Source organism: Motacilla alba, chromosome 18 (genome assembly GCF_015832195.1).
Source record: "Motacilla alba alba isolate MOTALB_02 chromosome 18, Motacilla_alba_V1.0_pri, whole genome shotgun sequence".
Taxonomy (NCBI): Eukaryota; Metazoa; Chordata; class Aves; order Passeriformes; family Motacillidae; genus Motacilla; species Motacilla alba.
Window position 1 is genome coordinate 7526053 of NC_052033.1, and position 13624 is coordinate 7539676.

Sequence of the window (13624 nt, forward strand, 5' to 3'; positions counted from 1 at the left end):
ACTTCATGTAATCTAATCTGTGAGCTTTTCAAACACAAGTACCAATGTGGCATGTCAGTAATTTGAAAATTCAGTTCCATGGTAACTTCTTGAAGTGGGGCAGGTGTAAAATAAAAGTTAAATTAGACAAAATTGGACAAAATTCCAACATTTCTGTTAAGCCATATGAGGAAGGATAAATAGGCACTGGAACAATTCCAGCTCTCTCACAGGTCCACTGAGTAACCATTTAGATAAACTCTCCCTTCACCCTCCCTGCTTTCATTTTCCTGTTCCACCTATTTGCAACCCATGGAACTTTTGACTGTTTGTACTTAGAGCAGTAATTCCAGCGAAAACACCCATCTCAGTATCTCAGTGTATATCATCAAATGTATGTCAGTCCTCTGGTAGAATATTGTAAAAGAAATTACTCTGTCATTGAAAACTTCTTAGTTAAAAATTTAAAATGTATTTTTTCTATTTTTTTTGTGGCTTCTCTTTATCTGTGATTCAAAGTTGATCATACCAGCTTGGCTTTTCCCCCCTTCTCTGTAGCTCAATATTTCTCTCAAGAAAAGCCACCTTATTTGTACTGAACATCAGGCAACAGAGTCATCTGCACCAGCAATTCTTAGAACGAACCTAGTGATTCATGTTGATCTCTGCTTCTTCCCAGTGCAGCTGGAATAACCAAATCAACCTTCTGGTTTAAATCCAATTTAGATAAAAAACAAAGCCAGACAACGAATTCACCCTGCATACTGATAGTGGCTGATTTTCAAATTCTTAATAATTATGGCTCCTAATTAAAACCAAAAAGTTTTATTAGACAGTACAGGTAAGAGAACAGATCAGGTGTTTCCAAAATGCTGGAGCACAAGATTTTCTGTTAGAGGATTGTATATATTAAATTGTTGTTCATCTCACTGCAAATCCATGGCTTTATTTCCAGCTGAGTAGCAACACTGGATGTTTCATGGAATTTTTTTGCAATTGTGCCTGTTTGAAAAAGTGGATAGAGGCCCAGAATGAGTTCTCCTAGAATGGTGTCTGCAAAGATGCAAAATATATTCTCAGTTACTATCATTCAAAAGACCTGCATTGAATGAAATGCTGCAAAATATGACCTAAAGAATATTATTTACCAATTTTAAAAATGTCCCTAAACAGGTATCAAAATTGGTGTGATAAATGTGGACATTTCTGTGTTTGTGCTTTGTGTGTGTGTGTGTGAGGGGCAGTTTTGGGAGGAAGGTTGAAGCTGTAATCAAGAAGATCATCTGAAGTAAAACCCTGAGCATTTCTTTCTGTCCCAAGGTTCAGGTGTCACACTGATGAGTGCTACTTGAAGAGTAATTCTCTTGCCAACATAGAATATCTGTAAGATTTCACTTGGCCTCAATGTTGCCTATAGCTGAGACTGGCTGCATTATCATGTAAGCATTCAGTGCAGGTTTGTGGGGAGCTCACACGTTCACACAGACCGGCCCCATGAAACAACAATGCAGAAAAAGGTACCCAGTGAGAGGTTTCACATTGTGTGAATTCAGTTAATTTTTCCTTATAGCACCTCATAATTTTCCAGAACAGAGATCATTAATCATCCCAACGTGTGTAGAAGTTTGGGCAATAGCTGTAAGACCACCAAATGCTGACCCTGAAGGAAATTAATTACTAAAGGTGAAAAGTAAGTGTTTTCTTAAATAAGCCACCTAAGCTGCCTGGTTTTGCAAATATTTATTAACACAATTCAGATGAAATCAGATTAGCACTTCTGGCTGCAGAGAATGTTGTTTCATCGGACCAGGAATCCTCGTTTCCAAATCCATATTCAATCTTTTAACACAGCAGCAAATTATATTCCCCATCTGTCTCCTGTGACAGCACTAATGAATGTAATAACTGGATGGTGATGTACAAATACTTTTTAAGTACCCCATTTATAAAATATAGGAAGTAGTTATTTATTATAAGCTGTTGGGGAGTTGGGTTTTATCATTTTTGAAGTTTTTAATATTTTCAATTTTCTGCATGCAACTGAAACATAAGTGAGCATGTGATAACCAAACATTCTTGATACAGGAAACTCTTAGGGCAGGGTGAGCCTGATATCTCAAAAGTTTTCCCAGCCAATGTCTCTGTTCTAGGACTAACAAGTGCTTTACCATGATTTGAGGAATAAAAAGGTCCTGAGACTGAACCAGCCCTGGCCTTGAGTTGTCCCACCCATGGTGAATCTGGGCACTTGCCAGAGCCCTGTTGTGTGCTCTAAACACCTCCTGCCCTGAGGTTAACCAGCATTGTTCTTTCTGATTTGAGGGTGAGTGAGAAGGAGTAAAGCACATTCCAGAGGGTCTATAAACAGGATGGAAGTTCATATTGATTTTTGCCAACATGTCAAGATTTGGCCTATACCACAACCCCTTCTTGAAGAATTGGCCTGATAGCTATTTTCCAAGGACTTTGTTAAGTCAGAGTTTGAATATGGGAGATAAAGCCCTCAATTGTATAGCCCGAGTCAGATTCTCCTTGACCTGCTGGAAAACAGAGTAAGTCATGCTGCAATGAAACAGCATGAATTAACATTTCAGCCATGAAAAGTAGAAGTTTATTTCAGATTAATTTCTCACCTTTGGAATTGTTTGATGCATTAGTTCAATGTAATGAAGAGAGAGAATGTAATGGGAAGAGGGGCTGTGAACTAAATTCATCCAAGAAGTGTGTGCTCATCAGGGAGCAGTTATCACCTTGTATTCTATCTTGTTTGTGAGATGGAGATGGGACTTGTGGCAACATGGCAACACAGCAAGGCCAAGTACTGATGTTTATTGCTCAGTGAGAGGCTGGCATGACTAATTGAAAGAGAACAGATTCATCAGGTTTAGAGCTTAAGAAAAGTGATGGCAAGATATTTTTATGAACTGCCATTCTCACTACTACAGTTTTTTAAAGCCTCCACTACAGTAAAAAAGGAATTATTTTTGTTAAAGCATGATACAGATCTGCTATGTTCTAAACAGACAAGATTTGGTTGCACTTCTTACCTTTTAATTTCACTTTTATTGAAATGTTGCACTTGAGGAAAGACCAATCCCATCTTTTGAAATTTGCCACTGATTTTGCTGTGCCCCACACCTCTTGTAAAGGATAAACAATCATATGTCCTTCTCTCTCTAAAGTATAAAAAGGTTTCAACAAAAACTGTTATGTCCATGTGCATTGCCTCTGCAGTAAACCTTGGATCTTCATGATTTGAAACTATTATAACTTCTCAGCAAAAAAATGAATGTTTAAATGTTCATTTGAACTCATTGTGAAAAAGAATGACAGTGGCAAATCTAGAATTACTTCATAGCAATAATTTCTATTCTGTTTGGGTTTTTGCATTGCTCCTGTGATGCATTGGTTTGGAATTCTTCAGAGTTATTTTCATTTAAACTCAAATGTAAATGAACAGCCACATCAGACCAAATTACTGCAGTATGAATTCCAGCTTGTAGAAAATTCTCACAGCCAGGCAGGGGGATGCTTCCCTATTGCAAAGATAACCTACAGAGCTGTTCAGAAAAGCTGGTCCAGGGAGACAGATCTCCTTGTGGTTCTTCCTCTGAAAATGCAGACAAATAGGCTCTTGAATTGTTGTTATCCTGAACAATCTGTCTCCATCAGGATCTGGACAAATTATTTACCCCAGGTAAATGTTACCCTTTGAAAATAGCCCCTCTCTTCATACTCTTTGTCCTCAGTAGCAAAGTTTTCCTGATATGGTACCCTACTCTGGGGTTTTGGGGTTTTTTTGTGGTTTGGTGGGGGATTTTTTGTTGCTGTTGTCTTTGTGTATGTGTTTCTTTTTAAATGTCTGATTTTAATATGTTAAAGTCACTAAAAGCCATAACTAGACTTATGCTTTGATCAGGGCAAACAAGCTGCACTTTAAGGAGTACCTGCTTAGTGAAATAAATGGTGCTTGTGGTTCACAGAACCACAGGAAGTTGTTCTTCTGTAATCAAAGTTCTTTCTTTATTCAGTATGAAAAATAATGGCACTTGTGTAGTACTTTATAATAGATGCTCTTATACAAGTATTGAAGAAAAGTGAATCAATCTTCAAAAGCAGGCCTTATATTAATAAGTATACTGCTACTTACTACAATCATACAAAAGTTGCAATGACACCTATCTATATATTTATATGTTCTTTTTGGTCTTTTTAAAGACTGTGTCACAAGCCTAAAGATGCCTTCTGCTTAAAAAAAGAAGGTGCTTCTCTGGGATGGTATGTGTCTGCCTCTGTTCAGCTTTGTTTCATGCTCAACTTTGCTAAATTTTGTTTTTTTCTTTATTTTTTCCTAATCTAAAAATTGCCAGCTATGAAAAGCTTGTTAATTTCTGTTTGTAAAATGTTCTGATGTAACTTGAATTAAATGTAGTGCAGCTGGGAGCAGTCATGGCTAAACAATACATGGCATAAATTATCTCTATGTGGAGTGTCTGACTAGATAACATAATCAACAGGAGGCTGACAAAACATCACAGCTGCCTGTTGTTGCTGACAACTTCATTATTTCCATGATGTTCAGATGGGTAATTTGTTTCTGAGGACCAGGAATATCTTCAGACATGTCCAATGGCCTCATGTACTTTTATAGGCTTCCTGAAGCTGCATATGTTAGCACAGATTTAGGGGGTTTTCCTAATCTGGGCAACAACTGCAAGAACCGTCGGCAAAGAGCTCTGCTCTGCATTGGTTTTGCAATAGAGTAGCATTCCCATATATCAGAGTTGGTGCACACCTCCTCCTAGGTAACAGCAGCTGCCCTTTGATTCCTTGGTTCAAACAGAAAGAGCTTGGAGGCTCTGATGGACTTCTTATACTATTTTATTTCTGTTTACCTTAACTTACACTCCAAAAGATCCCAAATGACTCAGTGGTTTTGTAGCTCTGACAGGCCAGGCCTGATTCTATTCCACTGCAGCCAGGAATTATTATTCTCAGGAATTTTCCAAGTAAAAAGACTAGCAGGGGTAAACAAGCCACTGTGACTGTACAAAAAAACATGCCATCTTTGAAGAATTCTGACCAAGCAGTTCTGACTGTCTGCTAGTTCATTTAAAACCATACTCTGAAGTACAAGCAGCAAGTCCACAGTTACCACAAAGCTGAGAATTCCTCCCATCTGCATCCTTCCTCTGGGAGTCTGCAAGCCCCAGGCACGGGTGTATCTGCCAAGTTCAGCCCTGCAGAGAGCCTGGATGTGCCAGGTTCCAGGTTGGGCTGACAGGACCCTGGGCTGGGAGCTGTGGCTGCAGAGGAAACCTGGGGGAGGCAGGGCTGCCAAGCCCAGTTACACTTGGTCACTGACATCACATTGCCTCAAATATTTCAGAATACTTGGGAAAATTATTTCTAAGCTTAGTCCAAACACAATTATTTTTTCTTCACTCACAATTTCAGAAATTTTCAAGTTTGATCATGTCTGTGACTGATCAACTGGGAAATATTTGTCTTTTTCATAAGCATACTGAATACTTGTGTCTTTGTGGATAACAGGTTATTTGCTATGGCTTTGGATCAAGAACACTGGCTAAAGTAACTAGTGAAACAGTAAGACTCCAATCAATGTCCTTGAAGAAACACAAGAAACTAGGGAACAGGACAGAGAATAAACAAATAGGCAAAGGGGTACGTGTGAAAGATGATAGGTAAACAAGAAGCCAGAGAGGCGGGAATTGCCAAAACCAGAGTTGGAATTTACTACAGTACCCTATATGTATAAAATGTCCAAGAAAGAATGAGTGTGGGGACAAAGAAACATACACTTTTATGTGTTTGGAGGTTTGGTTTGGTTTTTATTTTACCTTTCCCACTGAATAGTTTTGACTGTATGCAAAAAACTACCCCATTATCTTGTTTCAGGGAGAAGAGTCACTTTAACTACTTTTCAAGTAATGGATTTTTAAAATGAGGGTGCACACAGGTGTCAGAGTTAGCCATGTTGTCACGTTACTTTGGGAGGGGATGGAGATCCCAGTCCCAGGTATCCAATCTGCCTGGCTCCATTGCTGCAGTGGAAGGAGATCTGATATTTGAGCAATATTTGTTCCTTTTGTGGGACTGTGAACAGTCTAAAATGCAGCTTTGTCTCTTAGGATGGCAACAGCTTTGCCATTGTTGCAAGTAAAGGCAGGCTCCATGTCAGTTTCTCCACTCCAAACTTCCCACCCAGTTTCTAGTGGAAAAACCAAATGTTTTTCACAAACACGGGCACGCGATGTAAAACATGGAAACGCTGGGCTCTGGGGATGGAGGGGGTGCTGCCTGCTGGGCATCGCGTCCTGGGGCCAGCGATCCCTGCGCGGCCGCCGCTCGGGGACCATGCCAGGGTTTGGAGCGCTGGGCGGACGCTGCCACCTATCGATGGATGGAGGCGCGAAACCCCAGCCCTTCCACGGAGCTCCTCATCCCAGGAACGGCCCAAGGGCTGGGAGGAACAAACAGAATTTGCTACGTGGAGTCAATGGCCAACACAACGCTAAAAACACCTGTGGTGGGTAAAGCTGAGAACAACACAGGGTGAAGGTCTGGGGGGCTGTGTCACCGAATCAGCCAACCTGGACGGCCTCTTTAAACAAAATGTACCACTAAATGTACATCTTCACAAAAACATGCAGCTTTAGCAACAGTAAGAGCAAGAGCAGCTTGTGGGATCAGCTGTCCTTGTGTGCCGCAGGCAGGGAACTTTCAGACTCACCAATCATGAAAGGAAAACTTGTCACTAGGTTAAGTCAGCAGTGTAAGTACAGCTAGCAAAATGCTCTGTGCAACTATGGAGAGTGAAATGCAAGGGCAATAAGAACTGGATGGCTTCTTGATGGAAGCATCAAAGGCTGAGGATGGGCAGGTTTCTGCAGGAGATCAGACCAAAGGATCATCTTCCACGTGTTTCATCATAAACCCAGGGTCTATTGCTTCTGTAGATCTTTTAGTCTTCATTTCCAGAACTGGATGTAGGTGCCTCTCACAGTTATTAACAAACATTCAATAATAATTTTTAATAACTTCATTTTTATCATTTGCTAAATGTATGATTACTTCTTTTACCTTACTGAGCATTGTTTTGTGTCTTCTGGATTTTGAACAGGCTAATTATGAATTTATATTCATAGGTCAAGAAGATTATAAATATATTTTCTTGAGACAAAAAAGCTAATTGTACTTCACAATAACTAGGCTTGGGCTAGAAAACATCTTGACTTTTACAATTCTACTAAATACTGTTTGGGTAGAAAAAGGACTAAGCATTTAAAAAATCAAAATGGCAGTGTAAAAGGGCTGCATTCCACCAAGCTGAGGGAAGAAAGCTAGAAGTATTGAACCACAATAGGTGGAGGAAGGTGCTGGAAATGTTTAAGAATAGACTGATTTCTGGAAATTCACTCTATGTTTTTCCCCTTAAAACAGCTGGAAATTGAGAATTCCTTTACAAGCGAGTTCCATAGGTGAGGTCTATACAGGCAAAAAAAAAAAAAAAAAAAAAAACCAACCTCAGTTGGGGACTTTGACTTAGAAGAATCATCCATATTTAGCACAGCACTGAAAATGGAGTTCCTAGGCTTACATTTATTTTTAACTGACTTAGACATTTCAGATTTTCAGCATGTTTTTTTCCAGATAGTATCTCAGTGTTAGAGAGGTATTCGGTGGTTTTTGAAAGATTTCCAATTCCCTCCTGTTGGCAAGGAGCAGTGACCTCAGTCAGCTCTCTGACTAATGATCCTTGGAAGGAGCAGGACAAAAGAGGGAATCCTGTAAACAGAGGGCCTGTGATTTTCAAGGTACAGGAGAAGGAATGCTGTGCATAGAATATTGTAATAGCACTTTGCAATTCTCTGCTGCAGCAAAGCATGTAACTATTTGCATTTGATATTCTCATTATGTCTTATAACTATATGCATTTGATATTCTCATTATTTGCATTTGATATTCTCATATGCCCACATGTCTGTGTGCATGTTTACATACACGTGTACAGGCAGGCACGTGTGTTGATAGAAAACCCCCAAAGAATGGTTTGATCCATATCCAGATTGGTTTAAAAAATAAAGATTAGCTTCAAGTTCCATGGCATACAAAGATCAAGCCCAGGAATACATTTTAGCTTCAGCTACTTGTGCAAAAGCATGCCCTTGGGTATGAGGCACAGCACCCTTAGCTGAGGTTTGAATTGTGGGAGAATCAAGCTGATCAACACATTTTGGGAGGTTTCCAACATTTTCCAAGAATCATGTCTGAATAAAACCAGGGAAGAAAACTCAGCAGATTGTAAGAGTAGCTCTGGTATCTCCTTAAAAATAATCCAAAATACTTTTTCTGTAGATATTGATGGTCACTGGTTGGACCTAGGAATTGCTGTGTTTTGGTTCTTTTCTATTATCCAATGTTGCACTGGAGTGTTCTGATTGCATGAATTTAACCCAGTGGACCGTCTAGAAGGATAACAATTTTCTAGGTTGTTGTTTATCTTTGATTGTCACCTTCACTGTTTTTAGGATTCTGTATATGGTATTTGAAATATTTCACATTTGAATTTGTAATATTTTTGTGGGTTTCTGGGGGTTCCAGCACTTCCTTTTTTTTTTTTTTTTGGAAGCTCCTAATGCAGACATTACAAGATTTGCTTTAGCATCCATAGAGTGTGCTTTTGTTATCTATTTAATAATCTTTTTGAGGCGTAACCTGTTCAGGCTGGGAGCTTTCCAATGATGTTGCAGATGTCCCACAGCTATGGTTATGGCTGCTGCTTTTGTTGCTATGATTGCAGACAGCTGTAGTGGTAGCTTGCTTGGAGAAAGAAGAAACAATACATCACATGCAACAAACACTACTGCACTGTGATTTTTACCCCTTCCTCTCGCTGTTTTAGCATAAAACCAGCTGCTTGAGGATGGCTGCATTAATGTCTTTTTGCTCATACTTCATGCTAAATTAATTACAATCACAGTTTTGTTTACTCTGGCAGTAATTATTTTTTCTACTTGCATGCTGTGCTGCTGATCAGTTTTAAAGGCTACAACAAGCTAAAAGCACACTCCATGGCATCTCTCACATGGAGGCTTCACATATTAGTCACTCCTACAGCTGCACAGGTAACTGGGACAGAGTTAAGGCACCAAACATTCTACCTGTGATACAACATTACTTGCTTTAAATACTGCTCTGCTCTGAGGTTTTAGCAGCAATCTTGGACTTCAGTAATTACTAGTAACAGCCTTTTTCATATCTGATCATTCATGCAGTGTAAGGAAGAGATTTACTCATTCTGCCCAGAGGCTGAGCCAGCAGAGACAGCAAAGCTAATGTGATTCATTGAAGGAAGAGTGGGGACAATTACCAGCAACTTGTGCACGTTTTGCCTTGGATAGCCTAAGCTGGTAAGTCAAATTTAACTCTTTAATGCACATGTTCCTAATTATTAGTTTCAAGTATGATTGATTCATAAATATACAGTGCTGAGAGGTTTCTCATCTGTTGTATTTTCATAAAATCCTAAGAGAATGCTTTTACAGCTATGCTGTGCCCTACCAGTGCACCTGTCTTTAGAGTGTAGCACATATGTGCCGCAAGCAACAGAGATTGATCTATAATTTAGGTATTTCTTTTTCTTTCTCTGCAACATGTTTTTTGAGGGACATGAATATTAGATCAGTATTTGACAACTAAAAAGGAAAAAAAACCCACAAATCTTTTGTAAGGTAACTATTTTATATTCATTTGTATTTGAATTTGGCTTTTAAAGAATCCTGGGGGATAAAATGGTTCAGTGCTTAGGTGCAAAATCCGATCACAAAGATGAAGCTGCAAGATGTGCAGCATGGAATATGAAATATGACCAGGGAGACCTTCGTCCCTGGTTTGGTTCCTAGCTATAGCACAGTGACAGTCACACTGGTATGATGGGTATTTCCAGGTCAGGGCAGTAAATGTTTCCACAGAGATCTGCTGCAAGACTTTTGTGCTCTTTAATTCTTGGAAATGAAAACTGCTGTTAATTATGTCTGGTTATAAGGGGACCTGCTGTTGTTATTTTTTCTAGTCCTACCTTTTCCAGTAAAACCTGGTGCTGTGCTGCCTGTTACAGTGCTCACCCTGCTGTGGGGGTGCAAATTAGATCACACAGGGCTACTCCAAACCATATGGAGAGGTCCTTATGTCATCCTGACCCAGGTCATCTTTGTGCACAGGCTTCCATAGGTGAAAATCTCAAAAGGGGCTGTTTTGCACATCTTTTTCTAAATGATTAGTCTTCCAGGTGCTGCAAAAATTTTAGTTCTGACCATGACACATTCTCAGGCTAAGTGCATTTCAGCTGGGGTATTTGTTGTTTCAATCGAGACAATGCACATTTCAGGCCTTCACCTGTTTACTGAGTCAAGGATATGGTTGCAAAAGAAATAAAATTAATGACTTTTTAAAGGATCCTGAAAATACTCTCATGAAATAGTTTATTTCTGTAAAAAAATTACAGCATCCTAAAAACTCTGTGCTTTCCATCACAAAATCATGTGGATCAAGCTGTCTCTTTTCCTTATTTCTTATTACGCTTTTCACCCACGATTTTGCCCAATCTCATTCCCATTGCTCTACTGTGAGTCATTTCTACAGCCTAATAAGATACCACTTCCAGAAAGTTTTACAGAATATTCAACTTGCCTTTTTTTTTTCATTTCATACCCTGTATGTGACTAGGAAAGTGCTAAGTATTATAATCTGCAGTAGCATTTTGCACTTTCCTGTTTCAGTACACTGGTGAAAAAATGCAGCTCATTTGCATCATGTCATTCCAGCTATTGCTTTATTGTTCCACACTTATTCCCTGCAATTCTTTGGGATATTGATGGTGAGCATACAGGGAACACATCTATGTTTCAAGTCATTTGTGATTCACCAATTCTGTGTGGATAGCAAAGATGCCATCTGTTTTATTGTTGAATAGCTGCAATTTCGAGGGTGTTTACTTAGCTTCTCTACAGATTCACCTGCTCTTGACTTCACAAAAACATTGATGAGATTATAAAAGATTCTGTTCTCCTCTTCTGTCAGTGTCAGACTATGGATGTGCTCTGGCTTTTTACTGACAAAACTTCCACATGTGGCAAGGGCACACTGTTGTTACGGTCCTCAGAAGTTGTTGTTTAGGTGGTTACTAACACATTGTTGTTTACTTCTGAATGGAAATATCCTGGTTCATTGACCAGATCAAGGTGGGAAGGACTCCAGCTATCCCAAGGAACTGTAATATCTGGAGTCAAATTATGTTTAGTCACAGTCCTTAAGAACTGTAAGCTGTGCTATGGGAAACAGGCTTGGTAGTTAACTGCTCTGAATCTTTTCTGGGTTGGTGACACAGATTAGCACCCCAGTGATGCCTAAATTTGCTTTGGTTCAAAGCCTACACCAGCATTCTAGAATGCTGTGACAGAGACTCCAGTTTCTTTCTACATTGAAACAGAGAAAACAGCCCTGCCAACTGTCTGAGTTCTGAATGTGTATTGGGAGAGGTGTCACTAGAACACCTCTCCCAAAGACTCTGATTTTCTGAAAAACTGTCTAAGAACTGACAAGTACTTCTCCTTTACTTGCTCAGGTTAGTATTTTCTCATAAAAGAAAATGCTGCTGTCAAGCTGTTCCCTGTAGAAATTTGAGATTCTGGAAACAACTTCTCCCTTCTCAAGAAAAGCTTGAACCTGATGACTTTCAAGAGAGTCTGTGAAAAATATCTGGGCAACCGAGTTTAAGAAGATGGAGACAAATACACTTCCTGCAGGAAGGCTGGAGAAGAGACAGAGCTTTCTTTGAAGTCAGACTGGCAAAATTCCTTTTTTTTTTTTTTGTAATTATTTAAATCCTTGAGAGTATTAAGGCAAGCAAGCAGGTAGTTTGGTCTAGTGGGACAAGGGGAGGATTTTATCAGCCTAGAGAGCACTGACAGAGCTGACAGAGGCATAAGCCTTGTTAGCTTTAATACCAGGCAATCTTGTTTTGTTTAACTAATACCACATTAGGAAGAAGTCCTACTAAGTAGATGTTCCTAATTTATTTAATGTATATTTCCTAAATATCTACACAACCCCTCAGTAAATTCCCATATTGGCTTCCTGAACCTTGTTGCTTTTCAAATAAAAAACCATAATCCCAAAGCAGACAGTGCAGCAGGCTGACCTGCCTTTGAATTAAGAATTGGTTGAGTCTACTCATCTTTGAGGGTGGTTATGTTTGTGTGGCAAATGCAAATTCTTCTTTCTATCCTGAGTTCACTACCAACTCTGTGTTAGTATTTGTGTGTGGTATTTGGTTTCAAAACTTGTAGTCTTGGAATCAGATTATTTTGGGAAATTGAAACTTCCTTTACAAACATGCCTATGGCACTCCCTGGCCTATTTTTATTCCCTATTTGGGTTTGTGTTGTGACCCATACTTTATTGATTAAAAGAAGTTCTTGAAAACAGAGGTAAAGGGAGAAATTTATGTGGGACAATCTGTAGCACGATGTAGTAACAGAAACTGAAAGTGTTACTCTAAGTTACTGACAATAAAATTATTATTAAATTTGGTAACTTCATGAGTTTCTTTAAAATTCTAATAACATAGAAAAGTGGGTAATCAGTTTACTCCATAAACTCAGAGAAAACCAGTCAAAAATCCTTGCAGTATTGCTGTCTCCGGAGTCCCAGAGAGCTCCTGATCATCTCCACACTTACATATTTATTTCAGGAGTGCAGCTCACATAATTCCCTTTTGATTGCACACACTGTTGTTCTAATGTAACGAAGTCTTTTCATCCCATATGACAATTGTGTTGACTCTGTCTTCCTTCAGACACTTGGTCTCTCTTCAGTACCCCAGGAGCATGGAGAATATGTGAAATTAATTGTAATGAGATACTTTTATGCTCAGGGTGTCTGCTCTCCACAGAGTGTGAGACTGTGTACTGTGAGAATGGAAGATGCAGAAAGCTTAAGAGACCTGGGTGGTGTCTTTAATCTTAAGAACAAATACTTGCCAAAACCAGCCTCAACAGCAGGATGACTGTTTAGTAAAGAATGCTTTTACTGGAAATAGTCCTTAAAGTCTGGTCCTGCCATCCAATTTGTTCAGAAGAAGGCTGAAACCATAAGAAACAAAAAAGAATTTGTATCATAGTACCAAAAAAAAAAAATATTTCCAGAAAAGATACCCTGAAAAGGTAGCCAGGTTTACTATTACAACTGTGAAGTCTCCTAGAGAGGCAGTCTGCCTTATGTATGTGTACACACTTGTCAGCGGAAAAGGAATATGTGAAGAAATGGTGCATTTTTGTCACTTTTTCACTTAGAAATCCATAGGGATAGTTTCCTATGCCTGCAGTAGGGTCAAATCCAATTCTTAGTTTCCCTTCAGAAAGGCAAAATTATTTCTACGTAATGTTCTTCCAGAGTTAAATATTAATTCAATTTTTCTTAACACAGCAAAATTACTGTAATGATAGAGCATAGAAAGTATTGTTTAATTATGAGATAATATATAAATCCAGTTAGGTGAGGCAGTCAGAGAGAGGCAGCAGTCCCTCTTGGAAGTGTTTGTACTCTAAATGGACAGGGCAAA

At 39.1% G+C, this 13624-nt stretch overlaps 1 protein-coding gene across 2 annotated transcripts in view; it reads left to right on the forward strand.

The window, feature by feature from the left end:
* Positions 1 to 13624, forward strand: part of ANKFN1 (ankyrin repeat and fibronectin type III domain containing 1) — a 107089-nt gene that overhangs the window by 29740 nt on the left and 63725 nt on the right. For both annotated transcript variants that reach the window (XM_038157499.1, XM_038157500.1), the window contains one exon: positions 9279 to 9413. The gene's annotated coding sequence lies outside the window, so the exon portion shown is untranslated. The remainder of the gene's footprint in view (positions 1 to 9278; positions 9414 to 13624) is intronic.